Raw genomic sequence first — 6,941 nt, forward strand, 5'->3', positions numbered from 1 at the left:
AGGGGCTCGGTAAACGTGGTGTGGAATGTATGCAGGTGGGTCGCTGCGTCACTGGCGACAATGTAGAAGGCTAGAGTGCCAGCCGGCCAGTCCAGACACACCCCAAATCCTTTTGAGGGAGGAAGTGGAGTGGCCCTCACCTTTCCTGTTGATTCTTTTTATATGTGGCTCCAATGTCAACGTTCGTCCTGCTCCACTCTATTTCCCGGTAACAGCGTGAAGTCAGAAACTCTTTGCCCAGAACTTGGCGACAGTGCTGAAGTATTTCTGGGTGATCAAGAGGTTCTGCTGGTTCTCTACATTTCACGTCACCTCTCGGTTCCCCTTTGAGCGTGACAGGTGTGGGTGCACTGTGTTTGGGTCCAGACTGAGCAGACAGGCATCTACAGACAAGTTTGAGGGCAATAAGAAAAATGGCTAGTGTCGGGCTTTGTGTTTGGGTAAGCCTGTCATATTACACTCCCTCAGACTAAGAGAAAGCGACGAGGTAGAATATACAGGTTATATCAAACCTGCACAGGCCCAGAAATGCTATAAAGTGAGGCATTGCACACTGAGGCAACAATTACTTGTTATAGAATTGACACTACAAAAATGTTTCTAAATTGATTTTTTTTTTTTGCCTTAATTGAACATTTTGCCTTGTCTGTATGGTACACACAACAATACTCACTGCAGTATCTCTATATGACAGAGTGGACTCGTCAGTCCAGCACAGAGCAGTTTCACTCCACAGTCCCCAAGGTTGTTGTAGCTGATGTCCAGCTCTCTCAGGCATGCGTTTTGAGGCATGAATGCTGATACCAGATTTTCACAACATCCATATGAAAGATAACAGCCAGCCAATCTGTAGTAATTAGTTTATTTAGTATAATGGTACCCTTGCATAAATGTTAGTGAGGTGTTGCATATTTATTCAAAACATGTATTGGTACTGCTAGTTCACCCATACTATTGATAAACTCCACAAATGGCAATATCACTACTGGAATTGTTGAATAAACTGTAACAGCACTTTACCCTAGGTTGGCTAGTTTCCAATGTGGACTTATCAGGCCATTTCCCAGCAATTGAATCTGTCACCCACGTCGTTGTAGCTGAGGTCCAGCTCAATCAGATGGTGACTGGAGAGCTGAGGCCAGAGTTTCTAGGGATACATGTGTCAGATTACAGCCAGACGGGAGTCTACCGAGGAGAGCCTGATAGGCCTCCAGTGAGAGGCTGAGACTGAAGCGGAGGAACAGGTCCAGGGCTTCAAAGATGAAACTCTGGTGTAGATCAGACATTGCATGTATTGTCAACACTAGTGAACCTAATAGACTGCCGCAATAAACTCCTGGATGCACAAAGCAGAACACCTTCTCTCTGCACAACCAAGACTTCTTTAAAGATCTCTATGCACACTTCAGAAAACACTGATTCCTCGCTGATGTCAATGCCACTCTCTCTCAGGTCCTTTTCATAGAATATCAAATTGCCCCTAACCAGCTGTTGAAAAGCCAACTTTCAGGATCATCTCTCTGTCTGACTGAGACAGTTCCTTTGGGTTTGTCTCTGTGGCTTTATTGTACTGTGCAACTTTAAGTGGCAGTGTGTCATGTTTCTATAAACAGATGTCATTATTAACTTCTATTTCAAAGGGGCTGAGGAGTATTTATGTCTGTATTATGGCCCTTTTGTGTGGAAAAAAAGTATTGGCTGGCTAACCAGTGGATGGGCCTGGCTCCCAAGTGGATGGGGTTATGCCCACACATGGCTCTGCCCCTGCCCAGTCATGTAAAGTCTGTAGATTAGGTCATAATGAATTTATTTAAATTGACTAACTCAGTAAAGTCGTTGAAATTGTTGCTTTTATTTTTGGTGTGTGTGTTTGTGTGTGGTTGGCAACTATTTAAGCAACATTAAAGTTGTCATAACTGTTTCTCATAACACATTCATGACCTTGTTTTGTCTCACTGAGCATGGTCCTTGTTTGAAGCGGATCAAATCAAATCAAATGGATTTGTCACAATCACATGGTTAGCAGATGTTAATGCGAGTGTAGCGAAATGCTTGTGCTTCTAGTTCCGACAATGCAGTAATAACCAACAAGTAATCTAACTAACAATTCCAAAACTACTGTCTTATACACAGTGTAAGGGGATAAGGAATATGTACATAAGGATATATGAATGAGTGATGGTACAGAGCAGCATAGGCAAGATATAGTAGATGGTATCGAGTACAGTATATACATATGAGATGAGTATGTAAACAAAGTGGCATAGTTAAAGTGGCTAGTGATACATGTATTACATAAGGATGCAGTCGATGATATAGAGTACAGTATATACGTATGCATATGAGATGAATAATGTAGGGTAAGTAACATTATATAAGGTAGCATTGTTTAAAGTGGCTAGTGATATATTTACATCATTTCCCATCAATTCCCATTATTAAAGTGGCTGGAGTTGAGTCAGTGTGTTGGCAGCAGCCACTCAATGTTAGTGGTGGCTGTTTAACAGTCTGATGGCCTTGAGATAGAAGCTGTTTTTCAGTCTCTCGGTCCCAGCTTTGATGCACCTCGCCTTCTGGATGATAGCGGGGTGAACAGGCAGTGGCTCGGGTGGTTGATGTCCTTGATGATCTTTATGGCCTTCCTGTAACATCGGGTGGTGTAGGTGTCCTGGAGGGCAGGTAGTTTGCCCCCGGTGATGCGTTGTGCAGACCTCACTACCCTCTGGAGAGCCTTACGGTTGAGGGCGGAGCAGTTGCCGTACCAGGCGGTGATACAGCCCGCCAGGATGCTCTCGATTGTGCATCTGTAGAAGTTTGTGAGTGCTTTTGGTGACAAGCCGAATTTCTTCAGCCTCCTGAGGTTGAAGAGGCGCTGCTGCGCCTTCTTCACGATACTGTCTGTGTGAGTGGACCAATTCAGTTTGTCTGTGATGTGTATGCCGAGGAACTTAAAACTTGCTACCCTCTCCACTACTGTTCCATCGATGTGGATAGGGGGGTGTTCCCTCTGCTGTTTCCTGAAGTCCACAATCATCTCCTTAGTTTTGTTGACATTGAGTGTGAGGTTATTTTCCTGACACCACACTCCGAGGGCCCTCACCTCCTCCCTGTAGGCCGTCTCGTTGTTGGTAATCAAGCCTACCACTGTTGTGTCGTCCGCAAACTTGATGATTGAGTTGGAGGCGTGCGTGGCCACGCAGTCGTGGGTGAACAGGGAGTACAGGAGAGGGCTCAGAACGCACCCTTGTGGGGCCCCAGTGTTGAGGATCAGCGGGGAGATGATGTTGTTGCCTACCCTCACCACCTGGGGGCGGCCCGTCAGGAAGTCCAGTACCCAGTTGCACAGGGCGGGGTCGAGACCCAGGGTCTCGAGCTTGATGACGAGCTTGGAGGGTACTATGGTGTTGAATGCCGAGCTGTAGTCGATGAACAGCATTCTCACATAGGTATTCCTCTTGTCCAGATGGGTTAGGGCAGTGCGCAGTGTGGTTGAGATTGCATCGTCTGTGGACCTATTTGGGCGGTAAGCAAATTGGAGTGGGTCTAGGGTGTCAGGTAGGGTGGAGGTGATATGGTCCTTGACTAGTCTCTCAAAGCACTTCATTATGACGGAAGTGAGTGCTACAGGGCGGTAGTCGTTTAGCTCAGTTACCTTAGCTTTCTTGGGAACAGGAACAATGGTGGCCCTCTTGAAGCATGTGGGAACAGCAGACTGGTATAGGGATTGATTGAATATGTCCGTAAACACACCGGCCAGTTGGTCTGCGCATGCTCTGAGGGCGCGGCTGGGGATGCCGTCTGGGCCTGCAGCCTTGCGAGGGTTAACACGTTTAAATGTCTTACTCACCTCGGCTGCAGTGAAGGAGAGACCGCATGTTTTCGTTGCAGGCCGTGTCAGTGGCACTGGATTGGTTCGGGCATTGAGCTGTCACTCATAGAAAGACAGCTTATTGTAGGCGATTCTGGTCTTATTTTCTTTGATCTGAACAGAACAACTATGAATTTACACAAATGTCACAGGGATAGCTTAAAATAGTTACATGAAATCATCAAATATGAAGTCTCATAATGGCAATTGCTCATTGATGACATTTTGTCTGTGCACAGTTCTTCTTTGCCTTTGAACCAAATTGGATCAACCATTGAGCTGCCACTCTTCATAGACTGCCAGCTTGGTGGAGGTGACTGCTCTTTTCGTCTCTGCCCTGTGAACAAAACATAATGATGCACAAATGGAGTGGACTTCAGCAGACCATGAGCAATAATGTGTTTGTATAATATTTATGTGTGTGTGTCATTAAGTGGCAGTGTGTTGCGTTTCTATGTTATTAACTTCTATTTCAAGGGTTTAATAGGGTCTAAAGCGTTGAGCACTTTTGTATAGAAACTATTTCAGCGGCATTCTAAAGTTGGCATGAACCATTTTCATAACTTTCAAGACCTTCTTTCGTCTGTGTGCGACCTTTGTTTGTTTGAATCCGATTGGTTCTCGTCAGCCACTCTTCATAGACAACTTGGTGACTATGTATTTGGTTGCATCTTTCCATTCTAAATCAACTAATTTAGCAGCTTAATGACTAATTTTTACTATTATGATAACATTTTGTCACCAGTAGGAGGAGTAACGCCAATGACATATTTTAGTTCATTCAGCATTTTCTTAAATGGAGGCCACAGATGCTTTAACAAATAATGTATCATTTTGTGCACAATGTAATTTATTTTCCTTTTTAGACACCACTTAATCTAGGGAATCATCAAATGTATGACATACTGTACTAAAGGGGTGTGATTAGCTAATAATAGTAGTAATTGCAGGGTGGCTCAAATTATTTTTCACACCTAGTTGATTGATGAGCTGGGTGGGATTTCCTCCTAGGATGGAAATGTCACACCCATTGTTGTGAGGGGCTAGGATTTTAATATCACACCCAGGTGTGCCCAAGGGCACATCAGCTCGGGGGATTGAACCAGCGACTTTTAGGGTTACTGGCCCAATGCAATTGACCGCTAGGCTACCTGCCGCCCCTGTGTTGGTGGGGAGGGCTGTTGATGTGGTTCTGGACAATTCAACTGTAAAAATGCCTAGTTGCTTCAAACAAGTGTGTTTATGCGTTGATCAAAGGCTAATGAATGGGGTGTCTGGGGCTGTCAAATTTCTTAACCAGTGAGAATGTAAAACTGATCTTAAGAATTTCAACCCGGTTGGTGTTTTTTAAACACCCATTTTGTTTTTTTATTAAATGTTCTGATTGCTGAAATCTGACTGAAATGTTGTCTTGGTGGGGAAGAAGGTAAACACAGTTTAATTTTTAATTACTCTTTAATTTTTGTGTGTCTGATTTTAAAATGTACGTGTTTATCCTGATGTGGATTTTTTTCCACATTTAAAAGATATGGGGGAACACGCAATCTTTTAAATACATCTCCTGAAGACCTTAATCAAATCTGTGAGCAGTGGTGTAAAAATACTTCAAAGTACTACTTAAGTAGTTTTTTGGGGTATCTGTACTTTACGATTTATATTTTTGACAACTTCTACTTTTTCTACTTTTACTTCACTACATTCCTAAATAAAATGTACTTTTTACTCCATATGTTTTCCCTGACACCCAAAAGTACTTGTTACATTTTGAATGCTCAGCAGGACAGAAATGGTCTAATTGACACACTTATTAAGCGAACATCCCTGGTCATCCCTACTGCCTCTGATCTGGCGGACTCACTAAACACATGGTTCGTTTGTAAATTATGGCGGTTAACCCTGTTTTATAGAAGAAACTTTAAATTATTCATACTTTTACTTTTGATACTTAAATATATATATTTTAGCAATTACATTTACTTTTGATGCTTAAGTATATTTAAATCCAAATACTTTTCGACTTTTACTCGCGTAGTATTTTACTGTGTTACTTTTACTTGAGTCATTTTCTATTAAGGCATCTTTACTTTTACTCAAGTATAACAATTGGGTACTTTTTCCACCACTACCTTGTGACATTTTCACTAATTCATCAAGGGTATAATTTGTGATTTTCATCATGATTTTGTCTTTATAGACTTGTTATCAATAGCTGAGAACCATGGACGAGTGGCGCCAAAAACTTTTAGACTGGTTCATCCTCGGGAGCAATTTCCAAATGTCTGAAGGTGCCACAAGGTTCATCTGTACAAACAATAGTACGTAACAGTGCCTTGCGAAAGTATTCGGCCCCCTTGAACTTTGCGACCTTTTGCCACATTTCAGGCTTCAAACATAAAGATATAAAACTGTATTTTTTTGTGAAGAATCAACAACCAGTGGGACACAATCATGACGTGGAACGACATTTATTGGATATTTCAAACTTTTTTAACAAATCAAAAACTGACAAATTGGGCGTGCAAAATTATTCAGCCCCCTTAAGTTAATACTTTGTAGCTCCACCTTTTGCTGCGATTACAGCTGTAAGTCGCTTGGGGTATGTCTCTATCAGTTTTGCACATCGAGAGAGTGAAAATTTTTCCCATTCCTCCTTGCAAAACAGCTCTAGCTCAGTGAGGTTGGATGGAGAGCATTTGTGAACAGCAGTTTTCAGTTCTTTCCACAGATTCTCGATTGGATTCAGGTCTGGACTTTGACTTGGCCATTCTAACACCTGGATATGTTTATTTTTGAACCATTCCATTGTAGATTTTGCTTTATGTTTTGGATCATTGTCTTGTTGGAAGACAAATCTCCGTCCCAGTCTCAGGTCTTTTGCAGACTCCATCAGGTTTTCTTCCAGAATGGTCCTGTATTTGGCTCCATCCATCTTCCCATCAATTTTAACCATCTTCCCTGTCCCTGCTGAAGAAAAGCAGGCCCAAACCATGATGCTGCCACCACCATGTTTGACAGTGGGGATGGTGTGTTCAGGGTGATGAGCTGTGTTGCTTTTACGCCAATCATAACGTTT

Source organism: Oncorhynchus nerka, linkage group LG7, assembly GCF_034236695.1.
Source record: "Oncorhynchus nerka isolate Pitt River linkage group LG7, Oner_Uvic_2.0, whole genome shotgun sequence".
Taxonomy (NCBI): Eukaryota; Metazoa; Chordata; class Actinopteri; order Salmoniformes; family Salmonidae; genus Oncorhynchus; species Oncorhynchus nerka.